This window comes from Rousettus aegyptiacus, unplaced genomic scaffold (genome assembly GCF_014176215.1).
Source record: "Rousettus aegyptiacus isolate mRouAeg1 unplaced genomic scaffold, mRouAeg1.p scaffold_m13_p_4, whole genome shotgun sequence".
Lineage (NCBI taxonomy): Eukaryota > Metazoa > Chordata > Mammalia > Chiroptera > Pteropodidae > Rousettus > Rousettus aegyptiacus.
The window spans coordinates 44361567-44385709 of record NW_023416307.1 but is presented as its reverse complement, the minus strand read 5'-3'; the positions used below and the strand labels follow the sequence as shown (position 1 = coordinate 44385709).

The 24143-nt window shown below is 37.3% G+C and overlaps 1 protein-coding gene across 17 annotated transcripts in view; it reads right to left on the bottom strand.

The window, feature by feature from the left end:
* Positions 1 to 24143, bottom strand: part of LOC107505903 (LIM domain containing preferred translocation partner in lipoma) — a 607668-nt gene that overhangs the window by 23409 nt on the left and 560116 nt on the right. The gene's annotated exons all lie outside the window — the stretch shown is intronic.

Genomic DNA, 24143 nt, shown 5'->3' with positions numbered 1-24143 from the left:
ATGTAACCAAATAGACATGTTTGTGTTTTAGTAAAACTTTATTTACAAAAGCAGGTGGTGGGCTGGATTTGGCCCATGGCTGTAATTTTTTGACCCCTGAATGTACTACCCAGGTTCTCCACTGGAAGAATGCTATACTATTTCTCAAACTTGCTTCATCATTAAAGACCTAGTGGGGTCACTGAGGCCCCTAACATTTTAGAGAGCATTCTGTCGATGACTGAGACTTATAGAGCATGTTCGCTGCAGATTCCATTCAGAATGCAGCACAACCAATGAGGCTTTTGATCACTGAAAGCCTTGATTGAAACACCATCTCCAAGTTTAGTGTTGTGAATCCTTAATGGAGATGTTGAACCTAGAGGTGTTCCAGTTTTGAGAAATGAATTAAGAAAGTTAATTTATCTGCCTTTAAAAATATAATGAGCTTTAAAAATATATACCCGCCTTAAAGGGTATGCCATTTATGGAGTCAGGACTTAGAAAAACTGATAAAATTAGCTGTTAACATTCCATTCTTCCCCAGAATCCCAGGGTCTCTTACCAAATAACCATGTTTCACATGTAATATGCTATATTCCAACTGAGATATCTGGACTGACTCACTGAGTTTGCAATCTAAAATAAACCTGGGATGAAGATCTGATTAGAAAGGTGTTGAACTGAGAGGGATGTGAAAATTAAGGAGTAATTGCTCTCTTACCATGAGAACCTTTAAATAGCCATTAGGCAAGAATGCCTGTGGGTAGATAACTAGTGTGCTGATGTCTCAGCTACAGCAATGGTCTCTGATGGGGCTTCCTTACTTGCTTCTCTCTTCTGTAATACTTCCATATCCCCAAAGTGACTTCCAGTTTCCTTTCCAAACCACAGATGTGACCAATTGTCTTGTTAGCAAAACTTATATGGCTCCACGATATAAAAAGAGCTAGTTCCATTCCCGACATTTCACTTCTCTTTCTAGGCTGATTCCCCTCATGTCTCAGACTGCTCACACTTTTTTGAAACTATAAGAAATTTCCATACTCCTGTGCATAGACTAATGGCTGAAATGAATTGCAGTTTCCCATCTTGAATGTTCAAGTTATGGGTCAGAAGGCAACTCCACCATGAAGCCTTCCTCGACATTCTCATTTGAAATAAATTGCTTCCTTTTCTCCCCTTCCCGAGCACATTGTTTACATTGCTTGCAGCACTCACTGTATTAACATTCTCTGTATTAACATTATTTGCATGTATATCTTTTTCCTCCACTAGACTATAATTTCCTTAAGGATCAGGACTGTGTCTTAAGACTGTATTTCTCTCTCCCATACTACACCCAGTAGAACACTTGGAATAAAAATAGGCCCAGAATGTATGTGTCAAAAGGAATGAATAAAGGCATATTGTGTACATCCCACCCTGGCAGCACACCGCTGGCCTGACTCCTCTGGCTCTGGAATCCATCCCAAGATGAATTGGTAAATCCATCACCATTCTCTCCTCAAAGCTGCGGTTGCCGAAAGTTCCAAAATTGCTTAGTATGCCTCTGGTCACAGTCTAAACTCATGGAAACTATTAACCTATTTCCATCCCCCCAACCCCCATTTTGAAGTGGTGGAATTAAAATAGCAGGAAAACATAAAGAAGAGAGTCTGAAGATGATGATGGTCTGGACAATGGGGGCCCTGATGCTTTCAATCCTGGTGATCTGAGCTAATGTGGCTGGAAACTGTCTTTCCAGGACTTGTGTTTTGTTCCTCTGTGGGTTCTACTATTTTTTTTTTTTAAAGGCAGCACTGTAATGGAGTTGAACAAACCAGAAAATGCTTGACCAAAAAATGTTTTTGTTTGCACTGAGGCTTGGCTGCAAGATTCAGTCCATTTGCTTAAAACCATCAGCAACATATAAGGTTGAGTTGGTCTCTAAGGAAATTTTTGATGGTCTATGGAAGCACTGTTTAAAGGGCAGGTAATCAGAACATTTCTGCTACAAAGGAAAAACTAAAATGTACGTAAAGAGAGACTATTGTAAAATGCCCTTAAATCAGAAAACAAGCAGACTAGCCAGCTCCTTTTACTGTACTCTTTTTCTAGTCTCCAGCTGGTCTACTAGGACCCTTATACATATCTTCGCTTAGAGAAAAGATAAAGACTCTTACAAAGTCGAGGAGCCAAGAAAGGAGCTGCAAGATCCTCTAGTTCAGGCCTCTGATTTCACAGGCGAGAAAACAGACCTGGAACACTGACCCAGTTGAACTTGGGAGTAAAGTAAGGGCAGAGAAGGGACTGGTATCACAGTTTCTTGACTCCTGATAATTCAGAGAGGTATCTGACCAATTCATTATGTAGCCACAGAGAGGAAAAGTTGCTAGATAAAGAACATAAATTATCTTTCTGGTTTTGTCAACATCCACTGTGTGTGACCTTGGGTAAATAATTTCTTCTTTCTAGACCTCAGTTTTCTTGTCTGTAAAACAAAAACTCTGATTCTGCAATTTTACTCTGTGACATCAGTGTTAACCACAATAGGAAAAGGTCAATGTTTCCATTACTAGATTTATACTAGAAACAACTGGGTAAGCACTCATCTGAGATTGGCAAGAAGGGTTCATGTGTTGGAAACCTGGACTATATAACTTTTGTTATGTCTCCTCACTTGGAATTCCATAAATTGCTAATGGGAGAATTTCAAGCACCATAAATTATCTTTGTGTCTACTTATAGAAGGTTATTTTAAAGCCAGATGAAAAGATACAGTTTTCACATCAACACGAGGCTTTTCTGATGTACATTAAAATGAAAGAATTAATCAATATTTTTCAAGAAAATAAAAAAAAATTAGAAGTCTCCAGCAAAAATGTGGAAGAAGGAAGTCTATAAGTACAACTATCTATGCAAATCATATCTTGTAAGTGGGGTAGGGGTGCTATGTTTGACAGAAGGGAAGTAGGAAGGAAGAGCACGCTCTAGTATAAGAACCTTTAAAATCAGTACAGTGCTTCATGAGCTGGCTCTGCAACCATCGCTACTGTTCTTCCCATGGACCCCATCTTTCAGCTGTCACTGAGCTTTCTGCCCCATCTTTAATAAGCTACATTCTTCTACTACCCCACATCCTTTATTTTTGCCTAGAGAATATATACTCATTCTTCAAAGTTAAGCTTCAAAGTTACCTCTTCTGCAAAGTTACCTCTTCTCTCTCTGTATACTACAAACAAAAGAAGTCACTTCCTTCACTCCCATAAATTGTATGATACTTCTCCTGCAATACTGAATATAATGTCAACCTCCATGATCAAATTGTGCTCAGGCCTCTCTGCCTTCCCTCCACCCCACCACTCACTCCAGAAGAGTCACAGTCATAGGTTGAGTTTCCTAGGAAACAAATTCTCAAACAGAGATTTGCACATGGGAAGTTATTGAACAGTGTCTTTGAAATCAACACTGGCGGCAGAGTCCAGAAAGTTCTTGGGTTGAGGGAGGAGATGCGCTACAATGCATTTACAACAAAGACTTCTGATGGTTCCATATGGATTCGTCTGGAGTTGGAGATGGCCCTGCCGAGTTGTTCCTTGAAACTAGGGGACAGGGCCTTTACATCCCTGTATCTATCTGTCAATGGGTACAGGTTGCTCATAAGAAAGAGGAGTGCTCTTGGGTGAAGAAATTCCCCTCAGGTGTTAGTAATTACCAGAGAGGGAAGTGGCTATGAACCATCAGCCGCTAATGATTCCAGCAGCTGGGGGAATAAGAAGCTCAGTCCTGCAGGGGGATCTGGGCAGCGCACTATAGCATCTTTAACAGTACCCATCCTTGCCCAGGAATTGCATAGTCCATGGCACACAGAAGGCAAACTGGAACCAGCTATGAAATACCTTACAGTTTACGCTGAATGAAGGGTCCAAATTTTATTCTCTTAAAAAAAATTCTAAGCTTTGTTTGAAGATTTTTTAGGAATTTTAGAAAATGTTTTGAGTGGCTACGCCAATGAAAGTATAGTTAAAGGGAGAATATGTTAGAGTAGCAGGAAAAAAATAAGAAATTAGCTGTTAAAAGGCATAACTTATAAACTTTTCTGAAATGATGGCAATACAATTATAATAAAAACCAAAAAAGTGAAGTGAAAATAAAAATAAAATCACAAACATATCTTGTACACAAAAATCCTCAAAGCAACTGTTTTTAGAGATACAATCTGGTTGTATCTTTTCTATCCTTGGATATTGCATAAATAACTTCTCTAATTCACAGGCAGAAGAGCTGGAAGAATCATCTGAATATAAATGAAGCATATAGGTAGCATAAACATTAGCTACTAGTTATAGATTATAAATAACATTTCTATAATTTATTGTATAGGTATATATATGTTCAGTGATGAGTATTTTATATCAAGAGACATAAGTATTTGAAGATTCAGAAGACTACAAAGTGTTGCCATTTAGAAATGTTAAAATTTTCATTTCATAAAATTAAAATGTAATTTTATATTCAGTCTTTTTTTTTTTAAGCACAAAAGCAATACTGAAACAGAAGAGACTCTTGGAAAGATAAGGGTGACATCTCATGTTCTAGATATGGTTTTGGTTCTGTTATGATAAGAATAAAAAAGAACAGAAAGGAGATTTATAAAATATTAAACCTTTAAAAATCTTTAGCTATTACTCTAGTCCAGGAATTTTCAACTTCCCTCACTTGCTTCCCTTACCTATATCCCTTTGTTGAGGGGAAAAAAATTTTAAGGAAATACATCTAAGAAAGCCAAAAATCACTTCTGGATAAATCGTGTAAAAGGATGGAGCTTTTGGGGGACCCATGCTGTACAGTTTATAAACCATGATTCTAGTTCAACTATCACATTTAAGAAATAAAGACACACAAAGAGAATAGAGCTACTGGAAGATCTGAAGTTTGAATATAAGTCTCCTACTTCTCCATCCAGTGAAAAATCCCTCACTATATCACACTATACATCCTTCATATTTCAGTAGACACACTCTGTATTACAAATATAAGGCATTGGGACTGACTACCTGCAAGTTATGTGCAATAAATGAATGAAGAAAACATGTTGAGATTTGAAGACAGTCTTTTTACTGTCGATTTTATCAGTTCTCGCAGGATAAGACAGAAAACTCATTGTTGGATCGCCAGCATCTCAACAGTATCCTTGCATAAAATTGATGCTCTATAAATATAGATTAGATGAAGAATTAATAAATTCTGATAAATACTTTACATAAAGTAAAATTAATTTATTTAACCATGTAAAATATTTCTAGAATCCAGAGCCCCTCAACTGACAGGCTAAGACAAAGTATGCCTCAAGTGGGTTCCAGATGGCCACATTTGGGAGTGTCAAAGGGGTGAAATGTTTCCATAGCCCCTGAATGGTCACCTTGTGCCAGCAGAAGCCCCTTCATTTACTCCAGTGTGCTGAATGAATGCCATCATTTTCCACATGAATCATGATATAAAAAGGGTTGGGAAGAACAGCTCAAGTGTAGGTGTTCCCAACAGGATAGCAGTGCGGTACAGTAAAAAAGAGAACAAGGCTATGACTCAGCAAACCTCCACTGAAATGCCAGTACCATTATTTAAACTCAAATGATTATATCACCTAACTTTATTTTGGAATTCAACCTTATTCTTGATTCTGGTAATCAAGGAGGTTTTGCAAATGCTGGTAGAACTTTCGGGATTTTTTTTGCAGATGAAGACATCGTTTTACCTTGATAGTTCTCCCAATAAACTATAGTACAAAACCTCCCACCAGCTCTGACTCTCAGTGAAGCATGCATCCCTTATAAAAAGTTTTCTGCACTTTTCAAGTGTCTTTCGCCTATATCTATATCTTAATCTTAAAATATATCTGTATCTATCTCTAGCATGTGTTTCAAAACGGACTAAAAGTAATAATGATAATCCTAGTATTATCCCATCTCTATGACTGTCATTTTCTAACCAGACAAAATTCCTACTCCATAGATGAGAATTCTAATTTTTCAAGATAGGAAAACTTTTGAGTCAGTTTGTTAGATGGCATCAAACTCTTAAAATTTGTTTTCTTTTGATGTCGTGACCCACATACACACAAATGATAGCTATGAAATAAGTAACTGAGAAGTGTATAAAAGAGCTTCAACTTTTTAAAAAATTTTTGTTCATTTCCACTAATGTTTGGAGCCCCACTCTTGGCATCCAGTGCCTATATTGCTTCAGCTTTCTTATAAATCCCCTTTAAAGAAACTTTTCACATGCTTCTCTGATGAGCACAACTGGCTCCCCTCTTAATTTAGCATTGCAGATAGCCTAAAGAGTGGAACAAAGTATTCAACATCCTGGCAGGTACAAAGGAAGAAAGAAAAGACAGACACCAGCCCTGCTCTCAGAGGTTCTCAGTGTAGTGGGAGAAGCAGACACTTCTATAAATAGCTGATTAGAGGCAAAGGGCACAACAAATTACTATTGTAGAGGCATGAGTAATGTGTGATGGGAACACAGAGAAGAGAATAATTACTTATGAATGGTGAGAAACAGGCAATGTGGTGGTGGCATATGATTCTGGGAACCTATTCCAGGTGGGAGTTGAATTAGCTCCTGAAAAAATTCCATTATAACACTCTTTGGAATTCATGTTGTGTTACAACAAGAGTCTTCATTACCTAAGTCCCAGAAATGCTTACATTGAAACAAAATTCATTTAAGAGGAAAAATATAGTAACGAAATCAGTGTATTGGGCAACACCGGTGAAGGGGAACTCAGTTTCCAGAGATAAACAAGCTATATGTCAAACTAACACAAACAAAAACTCATGGATTAACATAGAATTTATAAAAAAAAAAAACTCACAAGATTTTTTGTTTATATTTGGACTAAATAAACTAAAATTAAAATTAAGAGATATGTCCTAAAATCATGAGGAAAAAAGCCAACAAAAAGGACAAAAATATCAGGACAATTAGGTCATTTTATTTAATTTTTCCAAGAGTCACAAATCACATTCTTCACAAAGTAAATAATTCCCTATGGTTTACTTTGAAGTATTTGAGTTGGGATTATGATCCGAGCTTTAGTAAATTAAACAAACAAACAAACAAACAAACAAACCATTGAAGGACATTTAGTTTGTTTATACCTCAAGGCCCAGAGATGCTATTTCCTCTTAAAATGTGTAGCCCTTGTGATATGCTAATTCTTCCAAAACACTTCTCTTGAATGTCTCCTAACCTCTGAGAAAGATAATGGAGATAGGAGGCTGGGAATTGATAAGTACGTCAAAACTTCATGCCAGAAACCAAATTACAAGATCGCAGCACTCCATTGAGACTATTGTGAAAGGGGAAAAAGAAAAAGAATAAAATTCCTTTCCTTTTAAGCCAAGTTAGATCATGGACTTGCCTTTACGACATCTTCAAAGCACAGTCTGTTAGAACTTGTTAAGTCAGGAACCAGAGCAGAGCCTATCACATGGTAAGGGAATTAGTAATAGATTCTAGAGACCTGGGTTTGAAAGTCTAGACAATTTTCTTGACTTCTCTGACCTTTTGTTTCCTCATCTACAAACCAAGATTGCAAATGTCTACAATGTTGTGTTGTGAGGACTAAATACATGAAAGCAAACAACCAGTATCTGGCTATATAATAACTTTTAGTTTTGGTCAATTCTTAAAAATTCTAAGAGGGCTAGAACATATATTTAATTAACTTTTCATTCTTTGATCATTTAATTGAATTACTATTTTAAGCACTACATTTCTATTTTTTTCCTAATTTTTTCATTCACCATTCTGTTCTATATTTTACATCTCAACTTTTTAAAAAATAGATTATTTAAGAAATCTCATTATAATACTCTGGGACAATTGGATAATATCATAACATAAAATGGGTTAATGAATTCCTAAGAGATTTTCCTCCTGCTTCCCTGAGAATTTCGTGGAAAAGCTGTTTTGACTTCTATGTAAACATTATTATACCCCAAACACATATTTTTCTTAATTCTTCATAAAAGTAATTTATGTTATTTTATATTCTCAAAAAAAAAAAACACACAAAAAAAAACAAAAAACGACCGCTTTTTCTGGTAGAGTCTTTAGAATTTACTGAGTATGCAGAAGCAAGACCTCATTCAATCTCTACAACAATGTTGAAGGAGGTAGAGTGGTAGAATTCCTCTCCCCACGACATGCCACATGACTATAAACATGATTGAGATTTAAACCTATGTCTTCTAAGTCCAAAGACAAAGTTGACTTTAGACGGAGAAGACAGAGATTCATCCTTCTACTTCACTCTGTCCTCCAATTAACATAACAGGTTTCTCCTATATCTTTTGATCTCCTTCCATATGGTGATAATTACATTGAATGCAGTTATTGATCTTCAGCAAACTGCTGTGCCATAACCTTTCTCAAACGCACAGTCTCCTTGCGCTTGAAAAAATGGCTAAAATCATCTTGTCCAACTCTCTCACTTTATATACTGGGGCGCTGCATTCAGGGAATTTGATTGCCTGATGTTATGAAAAGTAGACTAAAGGGCTGAGTTCAGGACTCAGATGCTCTGGTTTCTACACAGTACTCTTTTCCAAACCCCACACTAGATTTATTTTGGAATATCAAAACTTCTCTTTGGTATTCTGGCCGTTGTTAAGAATATGACAACTAGTGTTAATTGGTTATTGTTATAATTATTTACATCACCAGCAAAAAATCATTGGTCTGAGTAAGCTACATTACTTGGGTTTTTGCCACTGTCACACAGATAAATATGGAGGCCCTCTAGCAAATAACTAAGAGGAGTTATCCTATTCTCGACCTCATGGAATGATGTCTTAGGTTATAATTCCTGTTACTAGCAATTTGTAAACAGCGGTTAATTAATAAACCTGTGCACTGAGGCAGCCACTTTCCAGAATGGGTGGAATTTCACAGCATCTTGAACAAAATTCCATAATCTGACTGAAAATTTGGCATCTATAGAATGCAATACTAATTATTCTGCTCTGTATACCTCCCAGAAATGTGCAAGTTAAATGAGATAAATGTAAAATATACTCTTTAAGTATGTAAAGAGATTAAAGATACTGTTACAAAGTCCTTCCCTGTGAGCAAAATTACTGTTCCATGTGAGGATTGACCCCAATATTTGGTTCTTGAGTCTCTGGCCAATCAGCTAAGCATACGTTCCATTACCCTTGTTATTAGAGAGAAGCCGACAATATGAGATGTCCACATAGATAATTCTATGCATATTAAGTTGAGGAAAATATGTTTTTTCTTTCATTTTTGTTGTTTTGTTTTCAACAGAATTTTTTTTTTTAGTGTACATACCTGGAACACCTTATAAGTTATGGAACAGTTACATATTCATTTAGAGTGTGTACAGAGAAATCTCACGGAACATACAGTTTGTTGCAGATAATCCTTGGCAGGGTCCATTTTCTTGACTTAACTATAATCCAGGCCCAGCTAAACCCCTGGTGCTGGTGCCTTATAAGACGCCATCTCGACAATGTTCAATCATGTTATCTCCAATTTAGAGTGAACAGGAGGCTTCAGTGGGAAAAATGGCTTACCTTTGGGTCATAATGCTAACCCTAGCACTAACTGAAACTAGAATTGTTGAAACAGATATTTATGGAGACTCTGCATGGTACAGTGATAAGGAGACACAACCTTAAGCCAAGAAGTGCGCTCTCATCTTGTGAAGACAAGCCACTGGCAGTGATACCTGTGCAAAGCTTTTGTTTCTATGGGCCTAATTCTTTTTTGCCTATACAGTAAGACACTTAAGTTAATAGACCCCTTGGTCCCTTGAAGCTCTGTGATCAATTTGAGGAGTGAACAAAAGTTTCATTAGGGCAGGGCTCTTCGTATTATTCACTGTTTCACCTCCAGTTCACTCAACAATGTCTGACACACAGAAGGAGCTCAGTATATATTTTATTAAGTGAATGAGTGACTGGAAATGTGTGGTCCAAGAGTCAACCAATAGCATCTACTCCCATACATATACCCTATATTTCATCAACATCCTCAGATGGCCCTCTGTCACCATCCTATTTTAGCCAGATTCTATCTCATTACCCTGTTATTCTCTTCATAGTGCTTATTGCTATTTGATAATGCTTCATGCATTCAGTTGCTGACATGCTTATTGCTTATCTCCCCACCAGTCTGTTTGAGACACTACTGCATTCACAGCATCTGGAGCAGTGCTTCACACATAACTGGCACTTAATAAGTATTTGTTGAATGAAAAAATGTAAATGATACAGAACTACCTAACATCTAAGGTCCCTCCAACTCTTGGGTTCTTTAATTTTATCTCATCAAGAGAATATTTGTTTTTAAAAAAATTAGTGCTGCAAAATTTGCTGAGAATGTAAATGATCAGAAGTTAATCACACAACAGTAGGTGGGCCAATGCTTTTTTTTTGTTTGTTTTATTTTTTAGAGTATTTGTTGACTATGGGTAATAACCCATCTGGGGGTAATATCTAAAACCAGGTTTTAAGTAATGATGTTTTCAGCTATGTGTATACACAACAATGCTTGCTGCCTGCCTGCACATTGCAGATCACAATTAAATCCATTGTGAATCATTCATTAGAATCAAGATCTACAAGCAGAGACTAGAAATATTCCCAATACCATCCAGCTCACATGTTGGTTTCCTTCTGAGTTGCCTGAACTCAGCTCTACTAAGATGTTTATTTCTATCCGGCTTTATGAATTGCAATTACTTCCTAAATTATAGCAAGTCACAAGTGATCTGAGCCAAACAACTAGGGTCACGGAAGGTCTCTCCTTGTAGTCCTGGGGATGACAGAAAAGCTTGTTTGAACCAATCTTGATCCTCTTTCAAAAGAAAGGGAAAACTTTAAGCCTCTAACTTCTGGGAGTGGCAAAGAGAACAGCCAGAGGGCCATGAGTTAACTTCGATTCTCTAGAGATCAGTTGAACAGATTTGGCTTCGGTTGAAAACAAGCCCTTCTAATTATACTTCTGCCGGTGGAAGAAAAAAGACAGCACCAAAGCTTAGAAAGGCCATTAAGACATGCCAACATGAGGGTTGCAACTGTGTGGTTCCCTTCTGAGCACACTACTGTTGATGTGTACATCAAGCACCCAGCTCTGGAACCCATCCACATGAATGTAACCTTTTGAAGAGTACAAAGGAAGTCGGAGAAGTGATTTGCTTCCCTTAAACTGTATCTTGGTTGTAATATTTTCTGACTCTGGAAATAAAATAATTCCTTATTTTGGTTCCTCTCACCACTCCATCACACCAAAAGTGGTTTATATTAAGTAGAAAGGAAAGGCACAGTCGAGTACGGGGTTTTCCATCATGTAACTGCTGAAAGACAAAGGAGATAGAAAATCCAGATGTTTTCTCTTTGCTGCTGCAAAAAGGTGGTTGGATAACTCTTTCAGCATCTCTGGAATGCAAATTTTTTGTCACAGTTTAGCAGTCTTTTTTGGATTTCAACACAGTGAACTAACACTTTCCTGAATTCCAAGACCTCCAGAGAACCAGATGGATGAGAGAAATTGGGAAAAAAGAACCCACACTACTTGAAAAAGGTATGAATTTCTCACTCCACATCTAGCCAAAAGCTCTGAAAATTAGAAGAGCGAAATCACTTTTGGTTTGTTCAAATGCATGCCATGTTAGCGTTGTTTGTAGTGGAATAAAAAGAAAAATTTAAAGTGACTTGATGGTTTAGAGTCTGTGTTCAGTTGAAGCTAGGAAGCAAACTTTCACACAATTGATGTGTTTACTATCAAAGGCAGGAAAGAATGTAGATGGAAGAGATTACTCAAAAGGAGTATTTTATATGCTTGTGCTCTAAAGCCAGTAACTACTCCTCAATGCCAAACTTTTTAACTTGACACTCAAAGCTCTTCAGGATATTGTCTTACCTCCTCCTTTCCAGGTACCTATTGTTCTCCAAACACAGTCTTCATTCCTGTCAATGTGAACTTTTTAACACTTTGTGCTTGTTCTTGCAGGCCTTTACTTTCATTGTTACCTCTGCCTTGAACATTTTTATAAACCAGGTAGATGTCTCAAGTTTTAGGGACCAAGATATGTGAATGTTACCTCCTCTATTAATCATTCCCCTACTCTCTATTCTTTCACAGCGCAGTTCATACCTTCATTGTAGCAGAGATTCTGTTAGCAGTGTTACCTGTTTAGATGCTATGGAAAATGCTAATGACAAAGTGCACTTTCCAAAGATGATAATGTCAACGCATATGCCATTCCACATCCTCTTCTTCCAATGTGATCCTGACAGTCCCCCAGGGAGAAGTGAGGGCCTGGAAGGACATTTGTAACTGCTTGGCCAATGGAATGCTGTAGAGGTGATGTTATATGACTCCCAATACTACTCATGAAATGTGATATGATTTTCTTGAGACATAAACCTTTGAAGTCCTGAATTGCCATATTCAAGTTGGGATATCTGAAGCTGCCATGGCAAAGAGATTACATGCAAGTAGAGGGAGATGCCCGAATAAACCCAGTTATTACAGAACAGCTGTTCAAGTATCCCCAGCCCATGTGTCAGACATGTCGGTGAAGAAGACTTTGAGAGATTTCAAACTCAGAAATCTCATGGGAAACCCCAAGTAAGAATTGCTCAGTTGAGTTGCTATCAAATTCTGACCCACTAAATTGACAGAGGTAATAAATGATGATTGTTCTTAATAGCCACTAAGTTTTTGAGGGGTTAGTTATATAGTCATAGTAATTAAAACATAGGCACAGCTTCTATATTTGATTATGAGATCTTCAACGACAAGGAATTAATTTTTTTTTTCCAGCACAGAAGAGGGTGAATGAAATATGGGAAGGATTGTTCATTGAATAAAAATGCTTGAATGAATAAATATTAACTTTTGGACGTAGCCACATAAAATCAATGCACTGTAACTTCATGAAGCTTGTTAGGTTTATTTAGTTAAGGTATTTCATGCAACAATAATGCCCAAATCATATGATTGCAAAATAGATCTTCCTCTATACAGAGGACAATGTGGTTTTCAAATTCCATAAGTTATTGTTTATTCTCAGTAATAGTATGAGAATAAATTTGTACAGGAATACAAATGAAGTCCTTTTCTTCAGAAGTATTCAGTATTATTCTTAACATCTCTGCATATGAAAAGACAATAGCTTTCTTTTAGTGGGGACATTGAGTAATAAAGACAATTTATCTATCGTACAGTCAAAAAAATTAAGGAGCTAGAATTTTGTGTAGAATCATGGAGTAACATCAGTGAGGATGACCTTGGGGGTCATCTGGCCTCGTCAAATTGATCCATTAATTCCATCTATAACATCCCCACTCAATCAGTCAGTGCTTGTGCTGCCCTTGAAACTGCACACATCATGTCCAGTCACAGCAGACTCTCTTGGAAGGTACGCATTCCACTGGGAGGTCTAATTGTTAGAGTAGTCTTTATTATTTTGATTTAAATCCCTTTTACCTCATTGACCCCACTTCTGCCCTCTAAGGACAAAGCCTTTCCTTTTCTATGTACTAGTCTTAAAGACTAGTGAAAATCCATCCCCCTCCTCTCTCAGCCTCCTCTTTATTGGGATAAATGCCTGGTTTCTTTCAACAATATCTTATGGGACACGATTTTTGTCACTTTTCATCATGATCACTCTCCTCTGCAAAAGTTCTAGTTTGCGAGGTTTCCTTCGATGTGTAGGGCACAGAAATGAACTCATCATTTTAGGAACTGATGCTTCCCCTGTGATGCATGCTCCTTTTATATGAGTGCAGCCAAAGAGTGCATTTACTTTTCTGTGATCCTACATATTACTATTGATCTTGGGGTCAGATTGTCTCCCTCTATACATTTTTTTCTTTTTCTTTCTTTTTTTTTTCTTTTTCTTTTTTTTTTTAAAACATGGATACCTGTCAAATTAAAACGATCCTCATATGTGTTTGTATAGTTAATTTTTCAAAATAAGAATAAAATTTGACTTTTGTCTTTCTTAGATTTTATCTTGATTAATATGGGTCACTGTTCCAGATAATTGAGAATTTTCATAATATTAGTGACCATATTTTACATATTACAATTCCTCCTATCTTTTACCTTAAAACAATAAGTTCAAGTCAGATAAATTTCAGCAGCTACAGTTTTGCTACTGTTGAAAGATGTGTGACATCAGATTTAGTATTAGCTTTCCTTTTCTTACATCCCAGCAGGCATCAAGTACTACTGATTTTGCCCACTAAATATTTTAATTTCATCCATTATTCTCCATTTCAGTCATATAATTCCATCATTTCTCACTTAGGTAATCACAGTAGCCTCTTAACTGGCCTCTTAGCCTCCATGTTTTTCTCTGCTCTGGTCTACCACAATATTAATCTGCTTACAACATACGGCACATCGGACTCATCAGACAGCTGTAAAAATTAAAGATTTCTGGGTCATCCCCAGATCTATTTAATCATATTATCTGGAGTTAGGGCTCAGGCAACCATTACTTTAAAAAAGTGCTATAATTGTGCCAGACCTTCCTGATTGAGTCAAGATTGGCTGGAATTTGAGTTTTTATAAAACAAAAAAGAACACACTGTGCATCTAAATGAATTTACTATTGCTATCTGGAGAACAGCCTTGTCAAGGATACAGAGTTTTTTCAATTACTTTTGAGAAACCAAGGTCATCTTAGCTTGGAGGAAACCCAAGAAAGAAGGGAGAAAGGAGACAAGAACTGACATTTGCAGCACTAGATACCTACTGGTGTCTAGGTACTGGATTAGATACTATCCCATTTAAGTTTTAAAACAATTCCAGGGTGATAACATTATAACTAGTTTAGAGAATAAGGCACTGAAGTTTAAGTTTTATATTTATATGCAACCAAAGTAACAAACTAATACACACGAATTAAACATGAGATTGCCTGATTCTTATCTAAGGATTAATACATACAAAAATTTCTTAAGAAAAGGAGGAACATTGTACCTAGTATGGACATATAAAATGATAAATTTGTTCACATTCAAAATGGTCTTATAGGCTTTAATTGAAGATCACATTTCTATGAGAAAAAAATCTATGGTGTAGTAGAAAAAGCATTCGACTGGGAGTCAGGATACAGAATGCTAGTACTGGAAATATCACTAATTTGCTGTGCTCTGCTTTGATAGTTGTTTCTCTATAGCTGCTCTTCTCTGCTTTTTTAGACCTTCCAAATTTTAGCTAGATACATGGCTGCCCAGAAAAAATATTACATTTTTCTACTCTCCCCACAGCTAAATTTGCCCAGACTGAGTTCTGGCTGAAGTGTTGAAGGTAGAATAGCAGTGTCTTCAGAAGGGAGGGGTCTGACCTCAGTCCACGGGAATGCAGAAGCAGCATTTCGGACCCCTCATCAGAAGCCACATGCTAAGCATGGCAGAGGGACACAGTCTGAGACTGGATCCTTGCCTACCATTGTCCTGGACCTCCTACTTGCTTTGACAAGAGGGAAATTAACATTGCTTTGTTTAATCGCTTTTGCAGTTTTCTGTCCATCTGAACCAAATCCTAACTTATACACTCGCTTTGTGATTCCCCTTCTCTGAGCCTCAGTTTTCTTATTTATGTATCAAAGAGGTTGGATTAAATGATATATTTAAGGGCCATTTCAGGTCTCACATTCTCTATGACTGAATGAGATATGTCATAAGGAAAAGATTCTGAATTGAAATCAGGATATCGAATAGGTATCTGTACTGTCATGTTCATTGCAGTATTAATCACAATAGCCAAGATAAGGAAACAACCCAAGTGTCCCCTGACAGATGAATAAATGAAGAAAATGCAATGTATACACACAATGGAATATAATTTAGCCTTAACAAAGAAGGAAAGCCTGCCATTCACAACAACATGAATGAACATGGAGGACATTATGCTAAGTGAAGTAAATCAGTCAGAGAAGGATAAACACTTAGTGATTCCGCTTACATAAAGTATCTAAAATAGTCAAATTCATAAAGCAGATAATGCAATAGTGGTTGGCAGGAGTGGAGGGGAGAGAAAAATGGGGAGTTGTTGTTCAGTGGGTGTAAAGCTCAGTTATGTTGGACGAGTGAGCTCTAGAGAGCTGCTATACAACATAGAGCTTGTAGTTAACAGGATAATATTGTACACTTTGAAATTTCTTAAGAGAGCGGATCTCATGTTAAGTGTTCTTACCACTAAACCAAACCAAACCAGACCAAACCAAACCAAACCAAACCAAACCAGACCAAACCAAACCAAACCAAACCAAACCAAACCACACCAAACCCAAAACTTCCTCCAGCAACTTGGCATGCTGATCTGCTAGTGACTGGCCCTAGTACTGCAGAGGAGGATCCATTTGTGCAGAATGCCAGTATAAACAGTTAGCAAACAATTGTCTATCAGTGGATAGTTCAGTGATAGTCCAGATTCCAGGCAGCACAGCCTCACCTGTAAACTCACGAGACAAGGCTTGAGGCTTCGATTATATCTGCAAGTCTCAACCCAGAGCTTATTCTGCTTGTATCATCCCTTGGTGGGGATGTACATAAGAATTAGATAAGGTTATAAATCTCTGATTATTAATTGTAATCATGCCATGGAATCTCATGGGATGGAAAACAATATTTTATGATTTATGATCATTAACATTTATGAGTTGTTTATTTGCAAAAGCTCCATATCAGGGCTAGAAGTAGGGTGAGGTCCCCAGGGAGCAAAATTAAAGGAGGTACTCTCTTTTGGGGTCCTGTAATTGCCTGAGAATCTCCTTCACTGTTCTTACCTTAGTTCTGGCCCTGCTTCATGTTTTGTATTTTTTTTTTTTCCCTAAGAAATTCTACCTAATCGCTTTAACTCATTTAAAATCTGCATTTTAACATGACCCACTTATTTCATTTGACTGAATTAAAGACTGTTTCTGCTGTTCCCACCGTAAAATTTCACTCACAGTTAAAAGCCCACTCTAGGCATTTCATGAATTCCCACGTCCTTACTTGTTTTCTTGGTATCAAGAACAGATATTTGCCTGATAACTTGTTAGAGCTCAAGATAAAAGTGTATGAGACAGACAATGAAAAAATGTATATGGCTGCCCAGGTCATAATGATAAGCTTTCATCTTTTAGTACCATACTTTCTAACAAACTAGTCTACTGACTTACAAGTATATTTTCAACAGTGTTATCAATATTTCCCAAAGCCTTGAACTACAAAGGGCCACACTGAATACACTGCTATCTTTCCAGAGCCTTCTCTTCTTCCTGTGTTTCTGATTGTATGAGAATCCTACTCATTTATCTTGCAGAACTAAAACTCAAAGTCTTCCTTGACTTCTCCATTTCTCTCATTCTTTACACACCTAAGTGATCAGCAAGTCCAACCTTGCCTTTCTCTTCATTCCCCCAGCTTGCACCCTAGTTTAGGTTTTCATCATTTCTGGCAGTACAACTGCAACATCATTTATTAGCAACTTTTTGGACACCAGGTTTGCTTTACTCAAGAGGTCTCATACTCATATAAAAGATAGAGAAGGGCAACAGCAATGAGTGGTATGCTTTGCGTGTAGGTAATAAACAGGACTGGGCATTGTGGCAAATGGCAGAATGCATGCCCCAACCAGAGGAAGAAGGTGCTTCTCAATTCTAGCGACTGTTGCCAGGCAGAAATCGTAAACTCCAATTTTTAGCAGACTGGAAATCTAAATTTTTCTGTAAATTCTCCCAAATTTTAAAAGTTTACCACCAGTTTAAAAAAAATTTAAAGCTTTTGAATATCAAACAAAATGCATCTGCATAAATCTGGTCTCAGAGCAGCCAGTGTGTATGACCTCTTTTTTACTTTAGCTGATCACCTGCGCTATACTGTCAGAGCATATTTCTAAAGCGCAGACAGTATCATGGCTCTCCCTGGCCTAGAAACCATAAATATTTCCCCCTATGCTTATAAGAGAAATCCAACTCCTTGGCAGCATGGTAAGAACTTTCACAACTTTGACTCTGCTGAGTACTCAGTCATTCTTCTTATGTACCCGACGCCCCAGCCAAATCAGATTGAATACATTTTCCTAAACTTATCGTACACTTCTCCCCCTTGGCCCTTCTCTTCATATTACTCTTCCCACTTCATCTCTTACTGGAACACTCCAGACTCCAGTCATATGTGCCCTCTGATGCCTTCCCGAGTTAGTCCCACTCAGGCAAAATCGGCTGCTACCTCTTCTTTACCCATAAAACATTTGCAGATATACTCTTGAGTCATTTTACACTGCTTTCTGTACATGTTTGTCTCACCCTAGTTTGAGTTCCTTGAAATGGGACCGGGTCACATCCATCTTTTGCTTCCCCTAGCAGTGTCTGGTACAAAATGGCCTGTGTTCAGTAAGTGTTCCTCGACTAAAGAAACTAAAATCACAAATGCAAAAAAGCCTTTAAATTGATTTTGTTGGTTAACAGTGTGAGTCTCCTCATCAGATTTAATTGGGACTAGACTCCACAGAGCAACGCTGGGTTTAGAACACAAAGAGAATAGCCTAGAAGTTTTGGCAGCAGTTATAACCATTTTCCTTATCTGAGGTAAACAACAATAACAAACACTTCGTAGTCATGTAGCATCTTTCCCCAATGAGCTCTCCACCCATTGCAGATATGATCTCCTTCACCTTGTGAGCAAATCAACTTGCTCCAGGGTTACAGAGTTAGTCTTCAGCACAAACAACAGATGTAAGGACTCCTAATTCTCGTGTCAGCGGCCTGAGTTCCAGAGTCTGCCATCTCCATTAACAGCGTTCTCCTTGTCAAGGGTACAGGGGACATCCACTAGAGGAAGGAAGCTGGCTGGGAGACTTGCTTAGCTATGCTTCTCACTCACATTCGATCAAGGAGAACAAATCACAGACACTCCAGTCACCACAAGAGAGGACTCCAGTTAGCTTTGGTAGCTGGCTAATGCTACCCTGAGCCCATTGATTGACTTTTGAATCTCTCTTAAGCATTTTTTACCATTCTCCCCTACACTTTCTAGTGATGGGGCATGATTTCCAGATTCTGGGGCTATCTGAACTTTGAACGCAAAAGTAGGAGACACATTTCCCCATGGAGAGGTCTTATCTCTTCAATGCGGTACAGAGTGTGGCCACTTAATACACATTCTGATTATGCCCCTCTGGGTCCTTCATTAGTAAACAGCATGCGCCAAGCCTTTCAAATATGATTTTATGGATCTAATCACAATTTGGTAGAATATAAGGCAATAGTGAAAGGTCTCAGGTGCTTTGAGTGTGAAAACTTAAGTTTTGCAATCACTTAGGAGTTAGAGTTTAAGACTTTGGGCTTTACTTTTGATGTTATAAGAGACGTAGTAATGGCATCTCTAATGTAATTGCATACCACCTTTATTGGGTTTGTACCTTATGTTCCATGAATTTCATATATATTATCTAAGATCCTTATAACAACCTTGGAAAATAGACATTATTATTCCCAATTTACAGAGAAGAACACTAAAACAGGTTAAGCGATTTTCCAAAGTTGTTCAATTCAAATGTAGCTGAGCCAAGATTAAAAAATTAGCCTTTTTGATTCTCCAAATCCATGCTCTTTCCTGCCTACTGTGCTGCAAAGAATACATCCAAAGAGATGAATAATAAAAATGACAGATACTTCCCAAATCCATTTTTTTTTTTTTTTAGAGATGAAATTTTCCACTATGTATGGGGGTAAATATATTAACCTCTAAACTTCTCTGGTATCCAAAATAATTATATCACTGACTTAAATGAAGCTGGATAGAAAACATTTCCCATAGGGAGAGGGATCATATTTCAAAGACCTTTTTTCCCTAAGAATTGTGAAGATAAACAAAGGAGCTATTAATAAGTTGAGTGACAGAGTGAAACAGACATTGCTAAATGAATAACATTAGTCCAGGACTAGCTGAAATATAGGTAGGCCAGTACTTTGCCTACTTGATGCCTAAACTCAGAACATACAACAACTACTACAAATCAAGAGGAAAGAACTCAATTCAGTAGTCTAGAAGCTATCATCAGAGACAATAATTAAACATGGGAGAGAGACAGAAAGAACAAATTCATAATGTAGTTTCGAAGCATGATAAAAAGCATGACAAAGTATGATATCTCTAGCTCTGCGAATTAATCATATTTTAAGAACCTGACAAATAGGTGACAATTTAAGATCCAGCGCATCTTAGGGAAATCTTTTTTACAGTAAGCTTGTTAGACAATATTTCTTCCCTATGCTCCAAGTCTAGACAAGGGAAGTGTGGGGCTTGGGAGAAGGAGAGGGACTAGAGATATTTTCTTGAATAATCTGATACTTTGGATATTTTATCACAGAGATGCAAAAAGGTAAAATCCCAGGATTAACTGAGGATAAAGTGTCCAGAGGCCAGAGGGATTTTTAAAGGACTGTAGGATGTCTGTGATGAAGTTCAGTTCAACCACCCTATTTTTTCTGATGGAGAAATTGAGGACTGGCCATAAAGTGGGCAATCACAATGTTGAGTAAGTGCCGACCTGTTCTTAGAACCCAGGTCTCTTGGCTCTCAGGCCAGTGTTCCTCCCACTCTCTCTTGACACTGTGAAAATCATGGAGGAATAAATGGTAACTGCAAGAACCAAAGGTATATGTCTAATAGTTCAGTTGGTGTCATGGCACCTAGTGACAAATGCTTGAAGCTCTTGGAATTGAAAATCAGATGGATTTGACCCAAAGATTCAATACTTGTATCCCCATGTTTTCCAATTACATAAATTCATGATCAAATTTAAAAAATGAGAGAATAGATCAATGATTGGGGGTATATTCATAAAATGGTATACTGCTCAGTAACAAAAAGGAACAGAACGTTGATACAACAACGTGGATAACGGGATGAATCTCGAAAACCTGAATGTTGAATGAAAAAAGCCAGATGCAAAAATAAATATGGTATGATTCCATTTACCTGAATTAATAGACAGAAATAATTCATGATGACAAAAGTCAGAAAGTAGCTGCCTCTGAGAGTGGCAGGTGGGAACTGGTTGGAAAGAATCGTAAAGGAACTGTCTGGGGTGATATATACAATTGTCAAATCTCATCAACAGCTTAGAGGCCACCACCAGAGACGCTCACTCATGATCTGAGTATTTCACTGCATATAAAAAAATGTCTCAAAAATGAGGAAAAGAAGAAGAATGAAATAATTTGAACATGTAATATTGTAAATAAACATTGTTATAATGCACTGATATATAATATGTACGAATAAAAGCAAATTAATAAAAATAGGAAAAACATAAATTTTATAGCACATTTAACATAAAAAATGTTCTAGCTAGGTAAGAGTTTAACTCGAAATGCAAACAAACTAAAATTGTGCTTTTTTTTTTTTAAGGATGAACATCATTTGAAAGTGATGCTCTATTTCTTTGCTGCCTTAAATAGCTCCTATTCATAACTTAACCTTTTTTTTTTTTTTTCATAGAGATCTGCAGCTCTTTCAGTCAGCTCTTTCAATCAACTCCTTACACAGAAAAGCTAAAGAACAATTTCAGAGGAGGAAGGGATATTTGAATCCATCTGGTCCAAAATATAACTGCGTAGTTGAGAAAACAGATTTGGAAAAGGCAGGGACTTTACCAAAAGAGACAGGACTAGAAGTTAGTTTTCTAAGTTTTCAGGATGAGATCTTTTCATGGTATCACATGTCCCATAGCCTGAGAGATATCTTAAAGCTAGCTCGTCTTCAGACATCAACTTTATAAAGCACTCTCACCAAGAATAGTAAAAGAATAGAGGTACAAATTACAGAGATTGTTTTTCTAACACGTCTTCCATGCGTCTGACAAAAAGAATCCACAAAAGTTGTGACTCAGAAACCCATGTTATCACTAGGCTGGTCGTAATGAAGAATCTACAGTAAAATTACAGCTCTGTGTGCTCTCCTAATTGTCCTGACAGGTCAGGGATAGTCTGAAAACCTCACAGCCCACAGCAAACCCTGTGTTGGGACCTGAGAGGAAGAAAAGCAACTCCCAAACAGAGCAACATTTTCCCAAGTGGTCTGGATGTCTGCCAAATCAGAGGCTCCACCTTTAGTACAAACTGAGCTGGAGCTTGCTTTGGAGGACTGTGGGAGTCAGAAACAAGGCTGGAGGTGGAAAAGAATGCTACTGAAATGCAGTACAGTCTGGGATACTAGAACTGGCTCATGAAATTTTACATCACGGGCAAGTCACTTCACTGTAGTTTCCTCATTTGTAAAATGAAGACAATAATGTCCCTTCTCAGGGCTGAGAGAACTCAGTGACATAGTAGAAATCAAAATACAGCACCCTACAAATGTAGGGATTCACTGTCACAAGGATTATGTAACGTCTCCTAGCCTTGGGAATAGCAATATGGCTTCCTTCTTCATTTTTGATATCTGACCCTCTAGGTCACAGAGGAAGATGTGGTTGTGTGTAGTAAAATACAGCCTCCAGTGACTCCAGCTATCTTTCAAAGTTACAGGTACTGGTTCCCAAGAAGACAAGATATATGGCAAAGATCTGAACACATCACTGCCTCCCCTCTTTTTCCCCCCAACACTAACAGCTGGATGAAGTTAGAAGAAAACCTTGAGTTTCTTAGAATATGAAGGAATAAGAAAACATGGGCTTGGAAAAAATACCTCTGCCTAGTGATAAATCTTTATTTCTCTGGGTATTCTAGGAACTAGGACTGGAATAACACTAAATACACTAAATTAACTTGATTGGTATGTTTTTCTGATATTTTTAATGTGTAAAACTGTGATTTATAATGTACTATTTGTGGGTAGTAAAACTAAAGTTGAGAAAATTTAAGTACTTACCCTCAGTGGATATATAACTTATAAGTGGTAAAGCTGGGTTTTATATTCAGGCCTGTCTCATTCAATCCTATGGTTGACCGCCAACCCCTGCCCCTTTTGCCATTTACTCAAATAAATAACCCAGTCCTGGCAAAAATTACCACATTTATTGCTAGTTGTAGAAGTGATGTGCAAAATGTTTGTTGGAACCTTGGAGCCTCTAACTATAGAATAAACATCACTTATCCTTGTTGACCTCATAAGGGAGCTGTGGGCCTTGAAATCTAACCTAGAGTAACAACTGACACTTGCAGAGAGCTTTTAGATATTTAGATAAGACGCTATTAAAAGCACCAATAAAACCGTTTCCCTATTTATACACCAGACTGTCTGCCAGTTTCAGAGTTTAAAGCAGATTTGTGTAGTCCAAATGTCATTCCCTACTTGTTGGTATGGTCAAGGTTCTCTCTTTCCTAGAGAATTTTAGGTAAAGGGAGAAATCATCTTTGGTGATTCTTATCAAGTTGTGAGAAGTTTGAGAGATAAGCACTGCAAATTGTAATTCTTATCCCCAGTTTTAACTTCCAAAGTCTTAAAAGAAAATGATTTTCAGATTTTCAAAAGGAGAATGAAAGCCACTTTTGTGAAATGACACTTCTTCCAGCCCAAACCTGTAAATGTTCAAGGAGCCAAGTTCTTTTTAGAGAATGAGAGAGAAAGAGGACACAGAGGGGCTCAGGGCTGGATAGTCCAGGCCCTTATATTTGATTCTGATTACATCAAATATTAGGACCACCACAGCCTTAGGGAAGGACATGGGTTTAGGAGTTTCAAAATATGAGTTTAAAGTTCTCCCATTATTTAGAAGCAAACTTATGTCACGAAGTCCTTTATCCTCCTAGAATGTCTCTCTTGTTCTCATCTATAAAATGAAGATTACAATGCATCCAACAGTAATTGAATTAGGACACTAAAGTAAATTAGAACATTTATTTTAATACTAGAACAATATTAAATAATATTAGCAACAAGATAATGATACAATAATCAAGAACTTTATCAGCCATAAATTGCTAAATAAATATTGGCCATCATTTGAGATTATTATTTATTGGAAGCTACCTGACCATACAAGAGGAAGAGGAACCACTGGAGACAGTAGTTTTTAATAATAAGAGTTTGCATTAATTAACTTCTGGTCCAAAACTGTTCCACATTTTCCCTAACAAGTTAGATAGGAAGACAGGTGTTCAGGGTTCTGGACTCTTCTAAAACCACAAAGCTAAG